The following is a 15047-nucleotide window of genomic DNA, read 5'->3' as shown; positions in this document are numbered from 1 at the left end:
TATTCCTAGTGCTGGGCTCTGGATGTGGCCGAGAAAATCCCGGCCTCCACACAGACCCAGATTCCAAACTTTTTGATACATTTTAGCAAACCGAGAAATTCCCCCTCCCTGCTTCTTCTTAAGGGCATCCTTCTTTTCCCTTACCCGGCCTGCTCTCTCCCACTGGGCTGGGTTTTTCCCTTCCCATGCTAATTAGTCCCTACTTCTAGGAGGTTTAGGTACCTTTCTTCCCTGGCAGGGATTTCTTAACACAGCTACCGAGGCTTTGGGAGTCTTCTTTATCTTCTACTTTCTGGAAACACACCCTCTGATCCATAAATGCCACAATCCAGATGCCCAACTTCAACAAGACATCCTTTTCACCTAAAAACACTCACTCTCAACTCTTAGATCTTTTAAAGTTTTACCCCCGCAAAATTCCCCTGCTTTTCCACCGCTGAATTCCTCTGTCCTGATTCCAAGAATTTCTTGAATACCACGGGGCTTTTCTCAAGATTTACCCCCACAACCTTCCCTACGTGCCCACCGCTCACCACCTCATTTTTCCCTCAATGTCTTCGTTCTCCACCCCAGAGAGTTTGTCAAGTGTTGCCTCCAAAATGTTCCCCCTCTGTCCACTACTGAGTTCCCCATTTTGCCTTCAAAATATTCATTCTGTCCCCTCCAGATTGCATCCACTTTTACCCCCAACATTTTACTTCCTCTACAATATTGACTAAACCTTTTCCACCCCAAAAATGTGCATTCCCTCCCTTAAACAGCACCTCAGCTTTTCCCTCAAAAATGCCCCAGAGAGAAACTCCGATTCAGCCCCCAAACTCCCATTTTCCTACACAAACAGTTCTTGTGGCCCCTCTCAATTCCCCCAGGCTTTCAGCTAAAGGAATAACTGGAAGCCTATTCCCTCATCTCTGCCCTCCTTTTGCTTTCCTGGAAAACCTTGCCATCCCACACTTTCTCCAAGAGATCTGCTGCGAGTACTGCAAGGTCTGCTCTGTCAGAGTGCCAGGGGGGTTTACAGCACTTGCTCCTCTGCATCTTCACCCTTTCATCAGCTTTCCCCTGGAACGGTGTTGTGGGAGAAGCTTGGAATTACCAGAAATGGATCGGGTTCACATTTTTTCCCCACCAGTTTTCATCTGCTTTGAAATTCCTGGAATTACCCTCAAATGTGCCCTCGAACAGTGCTGTGAAAGGATCAGTCAGAAGAACAGCCTGAAAGCAGAAAACCACCTCCAGCAGCAGCCGGAATGATCCCATTTCTGTTCTTACCTGGTCCTGCCAGAGCTCCCAACGGCCCTTCCCATTCCAAAACAACAGCTATGCAAGACATTCCTGCTGTCCGTGAGGGTGAGGTGCCAGTTCTGGATGTTCTTTGCTGTGGAATCGGACAACAAACAGAGCGTAAACGATCTCGGTGGCTCTTCCAAGCCAAACCACCCCGTGATTCCTTGCGTGGATCAGCACCTGTCCCAACTCCATTCCAGAAACCTCCTCCCACTAACCCAGAACTTTCCTTTTTCCTTGCGTGGATCAGCACCTGTCCCAATTCCATTCCAGAAACCTCCTCCCACTAACCCAGAACTTTCCTTTTTCCGCTCAACATCAGGGATTTGCTGCCGAGTGCCCCGGGCAGGGGACGCCTCAGCCTTCCCTGGGACGCCTCAGCATTCCAGCATTTTTATTCCAGGCATTAAAAGGATGCTCATTTCTCTTCCAGCATTGTTTCCCTCATTTTAGGAGAACCATTTTCATCCCAGACCCCCCTCGTCAGCTGTTCAATCCTCTGGCACTGGATTTGGACAAAAGAAGGGACGCACCTGGACTGCGGGAAATCACGGAGAGAAACCCCTCCAAAACCTGACAGAGCAAAACAACGGGAGATGCAGGAAGACACATCCCTCATTTGCACGTCTGGAATGCTTTTCTAAAGACTTCTCTGCATCTGGATGCTCTTTGCTCTTGGCTTTCTTTACAGGAATGCATTTGCTGCTAAACACATCTCGGGCCCTTATTTGATCGGGATGAGGCGGGATGGAGATGAAGGCTCACACAGGGAATAGCCAGGGAGATTCCCAGATCTCTGAGCTCCTTCACAAGGCAGGAGATCCATTTGGCCCAGGAACCGAACCCTCCCGAGGAATTGTCTGATGCCATCTCCACATTTCACAGCTGATCCTTGTGCTCAAAGGATCCCTCTTTCTTCCCTTCAGCCAATTCCAAGCCTCGCTGCCCCCAGCCGGGAACAGTCCCCAGGCCGATCCCTGCAGTCTTCCCTGCCAGGATCCTGCTCAGGAATCCATGGGAATGTAAGAATTAATTCTTCCCACCCCTGCCCAGTTCTAATTCCAAAGGATTTGGTGTCTGCCTTACCCGGCTGGAGCCTGCTTCCAACTCTGTTCTTGCTGCTTCTGCTGCTTTCCATTTCCCAGGAATTCCACCAACGGAGCGACAGCGTTTTCCACCTCCTCCTCCAGCATTCCCTCTGTTGCGTTCGGGTGCTGGAAGGATATCAAAACCAGGGCCCCACTATCAGGAATTATATCCCCGGATTTGTTCCTTTCCAAATGTCACCTCTTCCCAATAAAGCACTGGCCATCCAAGGAATTCTAGAGAGCCATGTGCTGACCACTGCTTACTCCTCTGGAATGTCAGAGCTTGGAAAAAAAGGGCAGTTGAGGCTTTTCCTGGTGCTGCCCATGAAGTGTATTTTACCTAAGTGCCCCTGCCCATGCCTTTGCCTGTATCCGCCAAAAATCCACCCGTTCATTCCCCAGCTGCTGCCTCCCTCTTTTCCTGGATCCAACAGAATTTTAACAGGTGAATATTCCCCTCTGGAAGAGCACCTTTCATTCCAAACCTAAGAACAAACAAATGAATCACTTTCCTTCGACCTTCCTTATTAGGATTCCACTGAGAGCAGTGGATGGAAAATGATCCTCTCCTGGTCCCTGCTGGATTCCCGGAGCAGGGATCCTTTCCCTCTTTCCCCCCACCCCCCGCGGTGCCCTCCTCCCCCTCCCGCCCCACCCCGCACCCTTTTCAGGCTTTGTTCCACAGCTTTTGCCCCCGGACCTCAGATCCTTTTGGCTTCCAGGAGCTCCCAGCAGCTCCACAGCCTTTCCTCTCCCATCCTGATCCTTTCTCCAGGAATGGAGCTCTGCATTGCAATTCCCTTCTCTTTTCTCCGACAATTCCCACCAACCCAGACCTAAAGCAGACACAAGGAACGCTCGGTGCCCACAAATCCAAATCCAGACCTGGCCATCCCTAAACCAGCAACTCCCGGACAATTTGCGTTCATTCCAACCTAACACTGAGGACTCACCTAATCCTTCAAAATTCCCAAGAAATATCCCGTTGCCTTCAGCTCCCCGGGGATTCTGCTTCGTGCTCACATGGATTTGGGACTTCCCTGAAAAACCCGTGCAGGGCACGCTGGAATCCCCGATCCCGTGAATCCGGGGAGTGTGCAAAGCTCGGTCCAGCCTGGGCCCCCAGAAATTTTTGCCAAATATCCCCCAAGTCCTCGGGACAACAGAACTCTCTGGTACTGCATTTTTGGCGTTGTAAAGCCTGGAATCACTTTATTCCTAGTGCTGGGCTCTGGATGTGGCCGAGAAAATCCCGGCCTCCACACAGACCCAGATTCCAAACTTTTTGATACATTTTAGCAAACCGAGAAATTCCCCCTCCCTGCTTCTTCTTAAGGGCATCCTTCTTTTCCCTTACCCGGCCTGCTCTCTCCCACTGGGCTGGGTTTTTCCCTTCCCATGCTAATTAGTCCCTACTTCTAGGAGGTTTAGGTACCTTTCTTCCCTGGCAGGGATTTCTTAACACAGCTACCGAGGCTTTGGGAGTCTTCTTTATCTTCTACTTTCTGGAAACACACCCTCTGATCCATAAATGCCACAATCCAGATGCCCAACTTCAACAAGACATCCTTTTCACCTAAAAACACTCACTCTCAACTCTTAGATCTTTTAAAGTTTTACCCCCGCAAAATTCCCCTGCTTTTCCACCGCTGAATTCCTCCGTCCTGATTCCAAGAATTTCTTGAATACCACGGGGCTTTTCTCAAGATTTACCCCCACAACCTTCCCTACGTGCCCACCGCTCACCACCTCATTTTTCCCTCAATGTCTTCGTTCTCCACCCCAGAGAGTTTGTCAAGTGTTGCCTCCAAAATGTTCCCCCTCTGTCCACTACTGAGTTCCCCATTTTGCCTTCAAAATATTCATTCTGTCCCCTCCAGATTGCATCCACTTTTACCCCCAACATTTTACTTCCTCTACAATATTGACTAAACCTTTTCCACCCCAAAAATGTGCATTCCCTCCCTTAAACAGCACCTCAGCTTTTCCCTCAAAAATGCCCCAGAGAGAAACTCCGATTCAGCCCCCAAACTCCCATTTTCCTACACAAACAGTTCTTGTGGCCCCTCTCAATTCCCCCAGGCTTTCAGCTAAAGGAATAACTGGAAGCCTATTCCCTCATCTCTGCCCTCCTTTTGCTTTCCTGGAAAACCTTGCCATCCCACACTTTCTCCAAGAGATCTGCTGCGAGTACTGCAAGGTCTGCTCTGTCAGAGTGCCAGGGGGGTTTACAGCACTTGCTCCTCTGCATCTTCACCCTTTCATCAGCTTTCCCCTGGAACGGTGTTGTGGGAGAAGCTTGGAATTACCAGAAATGGATCGGGTTCACATTTTTTCCCCACCAGTTTTCATCTGCTTTGAAATTCCTGGAATTACCCTCAAATGTGCCCTCGAACAGTGCTGTGAAAGGATCAGTCAGAAGAACAGCCTGAAAGCAGAAAACCACCTCCAGCAGCAGCCGGAATGATCCCATTTCTGTTCTTACCTGGTCCTGCCAGAGCTCCCAACGGCCCTTCCCATTCCAAAACAACAGCTATGCAAGACATTCCTGCTGTCCGTGAGGGTGAGGTGCCAGTTCTGGATGTTCTTTGCTGTGGAATCGGACAACAAACAGAGCGTAAACGATCTCGGTGGCTCTTCCAAGCCAAACCACCCCGTGATTCCTTGCGTGGATCAGCACCTGTCCCAACTCCATTCCAGAAACCTCCTCCCACTAACCCAGAACTTTCCTTTTTCCTTGCGTGGATCAGCACCTGTCCCAATTCCATTCCAGAAACCTCCTCCCACTAACCCAGAACTTTCCTTTTTCCGCTCAACATCAGGGATTTGCTGCCGAGTGCCCCGGGCAGGGGACGCCTCAGCCTTCCCTGGGACGCCTCAGCATTCCAGCATTTTTATTCCAGGCATTAAAAGGATGCTCATTTCTCTTCCAGCATTGTTTCCCTCATTTTAGGAGAACCATTTTCATCCCAGACCCCCCTCGTCAGCTGTTCAATCCTCTGGCACTGGATTTGGACAAAAGAAGGGACGCACCTGGACTGCGGGAAATCACGGAGAGAAACCCCTCCAAAACCTGACAGAGCAAAACAACGGGAGATGCAGGAAGACACATCCCTCATTTGCACGTCTGGAATGCTTTTCTAAAGACTTCTCTGCATCTGGATGCTCTTTGCTCTTGGCTTTCTTTACAGGAATGCATTTGCTGCTAAACACATCTCGGGCCCTTATTTGATCGGGATGAGGCGGGATGGAGATGAAGGCTCACACAGGGAATAGCCAGGGAGATTCCCAGATCTCTGAGCTCCTTCACAAGGCAGGAGATCCATTTGGCCCAGGAACCGAACCCTCCCGAGGAATTGTCTGATGCCATCTCCACATTTCACAGCTGATCCTTGTGCTCAAAGGATCCCTCTTTCTTCCCTTCAGCCAATTCCAAGCCTCGCTGCCCCCAGCCGGGAACAGTCCCCAGGCCGATCCCTGCAGTCTTCCCTGCCAGGATCCTGCTCAGGAATCCATGGGAATGTAAGAATTAATTCTTCCCACCCCTGCCCAGTTCTAATTCCAAAGGATTTGGTGTCTGCCTTACCCGGCTGGAGCCTGCTTCCAACTCTGTTCTTGCTGCTTCTGCTGCTTTCCATTTCCCAGGAATTCCACCAACGGAGCGACAGCGTTTTCCACCTCCTCCTCCAGCATTCCCTCTGTTGCGTTCGGGTGCTGGAAGGATATCAAAACCAGGGCCCCACTATCAGGAATTATATCCCCGGATTTGTTCCTTTCCAAATGTCACCTCTTCCCAACAAAGCACTGGCCATCCAAGGAATTCTAGAGAGCCATGTGCTGACCACTGCTTACTCCTCTGGAATGTCAGAGCTTGGAAAAAAAGGGCAGTTGAGGCTTTTCCTGGTGCTGCCCATGAAGTGTATTTTACCTAAGTGCCCCTGCCCATGCCTTTGCCTGTATCCGCCAAAAATCCACCCGTTCATTCCCCAGCTGCTGCCTCCCTCTTTTCCTGGATCCAACAGAATTTTAACAGGTGAATATTCCCCTCTGGAAGAGCACCTTTCATTCCAAACCTAAGAACAAACAAATGAATCACTTTCCTTCGACCTTCCTTATTAGGATTCCACTGAGAGCAGTGGATGGAAAATGATCCTCTCCTGGTCCCTGCTGGATTCCCGGAGCAGGGATCCTTTCCCTCTTTCCCCCCACCCCCCGCGGTGCCCTCCTCCCCCTCCCGCCCCACCCCGCACCCTTTTCAGGCTTTGTTCCACAGCTTTTGCCCCCGGACCTCAGATCCTTTTGGTCTCCAGGAGCTCCCAGCAGCTCCACAGCCTTTCCTCTCCCATCCTGATCCTTTCTCCAGGAATGGAGCTCTGCATTGCAATTCCCTTCTCTTTTCTCCGACAATTCCCACCAACCCAGACCTAAAGCTGACACAAGGAACGCTCGGTGCCCACAAATCCAAATCCAGACCTGGCCATCCCTAAACCAGCAACTCCCGGACAATTTGCGTTCATTCCAACCTAACACTGAGGACTCACCTAATCCTTCAAAATTCCCAAGAAATATCCCGTTGCCTTCAGCTCCCCGGGGATTCTGCTTCGTGCTCACATGGATTTGGGACTTCCCTGAAAAACCCGTGCAGGGCACGCTGGAATCCCCGATCCCGTGAATCCGGGGAGTGTGCAAAGCTCGGTCCAGCCTGGGCCCCCAGAAATTTTTGCCAAATATCCCCCAAGTCCTCGGGACAACAGAACTCTCTGGTACTGCATTTTTGGCGTTGTAAAGCCTGGAATCACTTTATTCCTAGTGCTGGGCTCTGGATGTGGCCGAGAAAATCCCGGCCTCCACACAGACCCAGATTCCAAACTTTTTGATACATTTTAGCAAACCGAGAAATTCCCCCTCCCTGCTTCTTCTTAAGGGCATCCTTCTTTTCCCTTACCCGGCCTGCTCTCTCCCACTGGGCTGGGTTTTTCCCTTCCCATGCTAATTAGTCCCTACTTCTAGGAGGTTTAGGTACCTTTCTTCCCTGGCAGGGATTTCTTAACACAGCTACCGAGGCTTTGGGAGTCTTCTTTATCTTCTACTTTCTGGAAACACACCCTCTGATCCATAAATGCCACAATCCAGATGCCCAACTTCAACAAGACATCCTTTTCACCTAAAAACACTCACTCTCAACTCTTAGATCTTTTAAAGTTTTACCCCCGCAAAATTCCCCTGCTTTTCCACCGCTGAATTCCTCCGTCCTGATTCCAAGAATTTCTTGAATACCACGGGGCTTTTCTCAAGATTTACCCCCACAACCTTCCCTACGTGCCCACCGCTCACCACCTCATTTTTCCCTCAATGTCTTCGTTCTCCACCCCAGAGAGTTTGTCAAGTGTTGCCTCCAAAATGTTCCCCCTCTGTCCACTACTGAGTTCCCCATTTTGCCTTCAAAATATTCATTCTGTCCCCTCCAGATTGCATCCACTTTTACCCCCAACATTTTACTTCCTCTACAATATTGACTAAACCTTTTCCACCCCAAAAATGTGCATTCCCTCCCTTAAACAGCACCTCAGCTTTTCCCTCAAAAATGCCCCAGAGAGAAACTCCGATTCAGCCCCCAAACTCCCATTTTCCTACACAAACAGTTCTTGTGGCCCCTCTCAATTCCCCCAGGCTTTCAGCTAAAGGAATAACTGGAAGCCTATTCCCTCATCTCTGCCCTCCTTTTGCTTTCCTGGAAAACCTTGCCATCCCACACTTTCTCCAAGAGATCTGCTGCGAGTACTGCAAGGTCTGCTCTGTCAGAGAGCCTGGGGGGTTTACAGCACTTGCTCCTCTGCATCTTCACCCTTTCATCAGCTTTCCCCTGGAACGGTGTTGTGGGAGAAGCTTGGAATTACCAGAAATGGATCGGGTTCACATTTTTTCCCCACCAGTTTTCATCTGCTTTGAAATTCCTGGAATTACCCTCAAATGTGCCCTAGAACAGTGCTGTGAAAGGATCAGTCAGAAGAACAGCCTGAAAGCAGAAAACCACCTCCAGCAGCAGCCGGAATGATCCCATTTCTGTTCTTACCTGGTCCTGCCAGAGCTCCCAACGGCCCTTCCCATTCCAAAACAACAGCTATGCAAGACATTCCTGCTGTCCGTGAGGGTGAGGTGCCAGTTCTGGATGTTCTTTGCTGTGGAATCGGACAACAAACAGAGCGTAAACGATCTCGGTGGCTCTTCCAAGCCAAACCACCCCGTGATTCCTTGCGTGGATCAGCACCTGTCCCAACTCCATTCCAGAAACCTCCTCCCACTAACCCAGAACTTTCCTTTTTCCTTGCGTGGATCAGCACCTGTCCCAATTCCATTCCAGAAACCTCCTCCCACTAACCCAGAACTTTCCTTTTTCCGCTCAACATCAGGGATTTGCTGCCGAGTGCCCCGGGCAGGGGACGCCTCAGCCTTCCCTGGGACGCCTCAGCATTCCAGCATTTTTATTCCAGGCATTAAAAGGATGCCCATTTCTCTTCCAGCATTGTTTCCCTCATTTTAGGAGAACCATTTTCATCCCAGACCCCCCTCGTCAGCTGTTCAATCCTCTGGCACTGGATTTGGACAAAAGAAGGGACGCACCTGGACTGCGGGAAATCACGGAGAGAAACCCCTCCAAAACCTGACAGAGCAAAACAACGGGAGATGCAGGAAGACACATCCCTCATTTGCACGTCTGGAATGCTTTTCTAAAGACTTCTCTGCATCTGGATGCTCTTTGCTCTTGGCTTTCTTTACAGGAATGCATTTGCTGCTAAACACATCTCGGGCCCTTATTTGATCGGGATGAGGCGGGATGGAGATGAAGGCTCACACAGGGAATAGCCAGGGAGATTCCCAGATCTCTGAGCTCCTTCACAAGGCAGGAGATCCATTTGGCCCAGGAACCGAACCCTCCCGAGGAATTGTCTGATGCCATCTCCACATTTCACAGCTGATCCTTGTGCTCAAAGGATCCCTCTTTCTTCCCTTCAGCCAATTCCAAGCCTCGCTGCCCCCAGCCGGGAACAGTCCCCAGGCCGATCCCTGCAGTCTTCCCTGCCAGGATCCTGCTCAGGAATCCATGGGAATGTAAGAATTAATTCTTCCCACCCCTGCCCAGTTCTAATTCCAAAGGATTTGGTGTCTGCCTTACCCGGCTGGAGCCTGCTTCCAACTCTGTTCTTGCTGCTTCTGCTGCTTTCCATTTCCCAGGAATTCCACCAACGGAGCGACAGCGTTTTCCACCTCCTCCTCCAGCATTCCCTCTGTTGCGTTCGGGTGCTGGAAGGATATCAAAACCAGGGCCCCACTATCAGGAATTATATCCCCGGATTTGTTCCTTTCCAAATGTCACCTCTTCCCAATAAAGCACTGGCCATCCAAGGAATTCTAGAGAGCCATGTGCTGACCACTGCTTACTCCTCTGGAATGTCAGAGCTTGGAAAAAAAGGGCAGTTGAGGCTTTTCCTGGTGCTGCCCATCAAGTGTATTTTACCTAAGTGCCCCTGCCCATGCCTTTGCCTGTATCTGCCAAAAATCCACCCGTTCATTCCCCAGCTGCTGCCTCCCTCTTTTCCTGGATCCAACAGAATTTTAACAGGTGAATATTCCCCTCTGGAAGAGCACCTTTCATTCCAAACCTAAGAACAAACAAATGAATCACTTTCCTTCGACCTTCCTTATTAGGATTCCACTGAGAGCAGTGGATGGAAAATGATCCTCTCCTGGTCCCTGCTGGATTCCCGGAGCAGGGATCCTTTCCCTCTTTCCCCCCACCCCCCGCGGTGCCCTCCTCCCCCTCCCGCCCCACCCCGCACCCTTTTCAGGCTTTGTTCCACAGCTTTTGCCCCCGGACCTCAGATCCTTTTGGTCTCCAGGAGCTCCCAGCAGCTCCACAGCCTTTCCTCTCCCATCCTGATCCTTTCTCCAGGAATGGAGCTCTGCATTGCAATTCCCTTCTCTTTTCTCCGACAATTCCCACCAACCCAGACCTAAAGCTGACACAAGGAACGCTCGGTGCCCACAAATCCAAATCCAGACCTGGCCATCCCTAAACCAGCAACTCCCGGACAATTTGCGTTCATTCCAACCTAACACTGAGGACTCACCTAATCCTTCAAAATTCCCAAGAAATATCCCGTTGCCTTCAGCTCCCCGGGGATTCTGCTTCGTGCTCACATGGATTTGGGACTTCCCTGAAAAACCCGTGCAGGGCACGCTGGAATCCCCGATCCCGTGAATCCGGGGAGTGTGCAAAGCTCGGTCCAGCCTGGGCCCCCAGAAATTTTTGCCAAATATCCCCCAAGTCCTCGGGACAACAGAACTCTCTGGTACTGCATTTTTGGCGTTGTAAAGCCTGGAATCACTTTATTCCTAGTGCTGGGCTCTGGATGTGGCCGAGAAAATCCCGGCCTCCACACAGACCCAGATTCCAAACTTTTTGATACATTTTAGCAAACCGAGAAATTCCCCCTCCCTGCTTCTTCTTAAGGGCATCCTTCTTTTCCCTTACCCGGCCTGCTCTCTCCCACTGGGCTGGGTTTTTCCCTTCCCATGCTAATTAGTCCCTACTTCTAGGAGGTTTAGGTACCTTTCTTCCCTGGCAGGGATTTCTTAACACAGCTACCGAGGCTTTGGGAGTCTTCTTTATCTTCTACTTTCTGGAAACACACCCTCTGATCCATAAATGCCACAATCCAGATGCCCAACTTCAACAAGACATCCTTTTCACCTAAAAACACTCACTCTCAACTCTTAGATCTTTTAAAGTTTTACCCCCGCAAAATTCCCCTGCTTTTCCACCGCTGAATTCCTCTGTCCTGATTCCAAGAATTTCTTGAATACCACGGGGCTTTTCTCAAGATTTACCCCCACAACCTTCCCTACGTGCCCACCGCTCACCACCTCATTTTTCCCTCAATGTCTTCGTTCTCCACCCCAGAGAGTTTGTCAAGTGTTGCCTCCAAAATGTTCCCCCTCTGTCCACTACTGAGTTCCCCATTTTGCCTTCAAAATATTCATTCTGTCCCCTCCAGATTGCATCCACTTTTACCCCCAACATTTTACTTCCTCTACAATATTGACTAAACCTTTTCCACCCCAAAAATGTGCATTCCCTCCCTTAAACAGCACCTCAGCTTTTCCCTCAAAAATGCCCCAGAGAGAAACTCCGATTCAGCCCCCAAACTCCCATTTTCCTACACAAACAGTTCTTGTGGCCCCTCTCAATTCCCCCAGGCTTTCAGCTAAAGGAATAACTGGAAGCCTATTCCCTCATCTCTGCCCTCCTTTTGCTTTCCTGGAAAACCTTGCCATCCCACACTTTCTCCAAGAGATCTGCTGCGAGTACTGCAAGGTCTGCTCTGTCAGAGTGCCAGGGGGGTTTACAGCACTTGCTCCTCTGCATCTTCACCCTTTCATCAGCTTTCCCCTGGAACGGTGTTGTGGGAGAAGCTTGGAATTACCAGAAATGGATCGGGTTCACATTTTTTCCCCACCAGTTTTCATCTGCTTTGAAATTCCTGGAATTACCCTCAAATGTGCCCTCGAACAGTGCTGTGAAAGGATCAGTCAGAAGAACAGCCTGAAAGCAGAAAACCACCTCCAGCAGCAGCCGGAATGATCCCATTTCTGTTCTTACCTGGTCCTGCCAGAGCTCCCAACGGCCCTTCCCATTCCAAAACAACAGCTATGCAAGACATTCCTGCTGTCCGTGAGGGTGAGGTGCCAGTTCTGGATGTTCTTTGCTGTGGAATCGGACAACAAACAGAGCGTAAACGATCTCGGTGGCTCTTCCAAGCCAAACCACCCCGTGATTCCTTGCGTGGATCAGCACCTGTCCCAACTCCATTCCAGAAACCTCCTCCCACTAACCCAGAACTTTCCTTTTTCCTTGCGTGGATCAGCACCTGTCCCAATTCCATTCCAGAAACCTCCTCCCACTAACCCAGAACTTTCCTTTTTCCGCTCAACATCAGGGATTTGCTGCCGAGTGCCCCGGGCAGGGGACGCCTCAGCCTTCCCTGGGACGCCTCAGCATTCCAGCATTTTTATTCCAGGCATTAAAAGGATGCTCATTTCTCTTCCAGCATTGTTTCCCTCATTTTAGGAGAACCATTTTCATCCCAGACCCCCCTCGTCAGCTGTTCAATCCTCTGGCACTGGATTTGGACAAAAGAAGGGACGCACCTGGACTGCGGGAAATCACGGAGAGAAACCCCTCCAAAACCTGACAGAGCAAAACAACGGGAGATGCAGGAAGACACATCCCTCATTTGCACGTCTGGAATGCTTTTCTAAAGACTTCTCTGCATCTGGATGCTCTTTGCTCTTGGCTTTCTTTACAGGAATGCATTTGCTGCTAAACACATCTCGGGCCCTTATTTGATCGGGATGAGGCGGGATGGAGATGAAGGCTCACACAGGGAATAGCCAGGGAGATTCCCAGATCTCTGAGCTCCTTCACAAGGCAGGAGATCCATTTGGCCCAGGAACCGAACCCTCCCGAGGAATTGTCTGATGCCATCTCCACATTTCACAGCTGATCCTTGTGCTCAAAGGATCCCTCTTTCTTCCCTTCAGCCAATTCCAAGCCTCGCTGCCCCCAGCCGGGAACAGTCCCCAGGCCGATCCCTGCAGTCTTCCCTGCCAGGATCCTGCTCAGGAATCCATGGGAATGTAAGAATTAATTCTTCCCACCCCTGCCCAGTTCTAATTCCAAAGGATTTGGTGTCTGCCTTACCCGGCTGGAGCCTGCTTCCAACTCTGTTCTTGCTGCTTCTGCTGCTTTCCATTTCCCAGGAATTCCACCAACGGAGCGACAGCGTTTTCCACCTCCTCCTCCAGCATTCCCTCTGTTGCGTTCGGGTGCTGGAAGGATATCAAAACCAGGGCCCCACTATCAGGAATTATATCCCCGGATTTGTTCCTTTCCAAATGTCACCTCTTCCCAATAAAGCACTGGCCATCCAAGGAATTCTAGAGAGCCATGTGCTGACCACTGCTTACTCCTCTGGAATGTCAGAGCTTGGAAAAAAAGGGCAGTTGAGGCTTTTCCTGGTGCTGCCCATCAAGTGTATTTTACCTAAGTGCCCCTGCCCATGCCTTTGCCTGTATCCGCCAAAAATCCACCCGTTCATTCCCCAGCTGCTGCCTCCCTCTTTTCCTGGATCCAACAGAATTTTAACAGGTGAATATTCCCCTCTGGAAGAGCACCTTTCATTCCAAACCTAAGAACAAACAAATGAATCACTTTCCTTCGACCTTCCTTATTAGGATTCCACTGAGAGCAGTGGATGGAAAATGATCCTCTCCTGGTCCCTGCTGGATTCCCGGAGCAGGGATCCTTTCCCTCTTTCCCCCCACCCCCCGCGGTGCCCTCCTCCCCCTCCCGCCCCACCCCGCACCCTTTTCAGGCTTTGTTCCACAGCTTTTGCCCCCGGACCTCAGATCCTTTTGGCCTCCAGGAGCTCCCAGCAGCTCCACAGCCTTTCCTCTCCCATCCTGATCCTTTCTCCAGGAATGGAGCTCTGCATTGCAATTCCCTTCTCTTTTCTCCGACAATTCCCACCAACCCAGACCTAAAGCTGACACAAGGAACGCTCGGTGCCCACAAATCCAAATCCAGACCTGGCCATCCCTAAACCAGCAACTCCCGGACAATTTGCGTTCATTCCAACCTAACACTGAGGACTCACCTAATCCTTCAAAATTCCCAAGAAATATCCCGTTGCCTTCAGCTCCCCGGGGATTCTGCTTCGTGCTCACATGGATTTGGGACTTCCCTGAAAAACCCGTGCAGGGCACGCTGGAATCCCCGATCCCGTGAATCCGGGGAGTGTGCAAAGCTCGGTCCAGCCTGGGCCCCCAGAAATTTTTGCCAAATATCCCCCAAGTCCTCGGGACAACAGAACTCTCTGGTACTGCATTTTTGGCGTTGTAAAGCCTGGAATCACTTTATTCCTAGTGCTGGGCTCTGGATGTGGCCGAGAAAATCCCGGCCTCCACACAGACCCAGATTCCAAACTTTTTGATACATTTTAGCAAACCGAGAAATTCCCCCTCCCTGCTTCTTCTTAAGGGCATCCTTCTTTTCCCTTACCCGGCCTGCTCTCTCCCACTGGGCTGGGTTTTTCCCTTCCCATGCTAATTAGTCCCTACTTCTAGGAGGTTTAGGTACCTTTCTTCCCTGGCAGGGATTTCTTAACACAGCTACCGAGGCTTTGGGAGTCTTCTTTATCTTCTACTTTCTGGAAACACGCCCTCTGATCCATAAATGCCACAATCCAGATGCCCAACTTCAACAAGACATCCTTTTCACCTAAAAACACTCACTCTCAACTCTTAGATCTTTTAAAGTTTTACCCCCGCAAAATTCCCCTGCTTTTCCACCGCTGAATTCCTCCGTCCTGATTCCAAGAATTTCTTGAATACCACGGGGCTTTTCTCAAGATTTACCCCCACAACCTTCCCTACGTGCCCACCGCTCACCACCTCATTTTTTTCCCCTCAATGTCTTCGTTCTCCACCCAGAGAGTTTGTCAAGTGTTGCCTCCAAAATGTTCCCCCTCTGTCCACTACTGAGTTCCCCATTTTGCCTTCAAAATATTCATTCTGTCCCCTCCAGATTGCATCCACTTTTACCCCCAACAT

The sequence above is a fragment of the Aphelocoma coerulescens genome, chromosome 10 (assembly GCF_041296385.1).
Source record: "Aphelocoma coerulescens isolate FSJ_1873_10779 chromosome 10, UR_Acoe_1.0, whole genome shotgun sequence".
Taxonomy (NCBI): Eukaryota; Metazoa; Chordata; class Aves; order Passeriformes; family Corvidae; genus Aphelocoma; species Aphelocoma coerulescens.
This window is presented reverse-complemented; position numbering follows the sequence as displayed.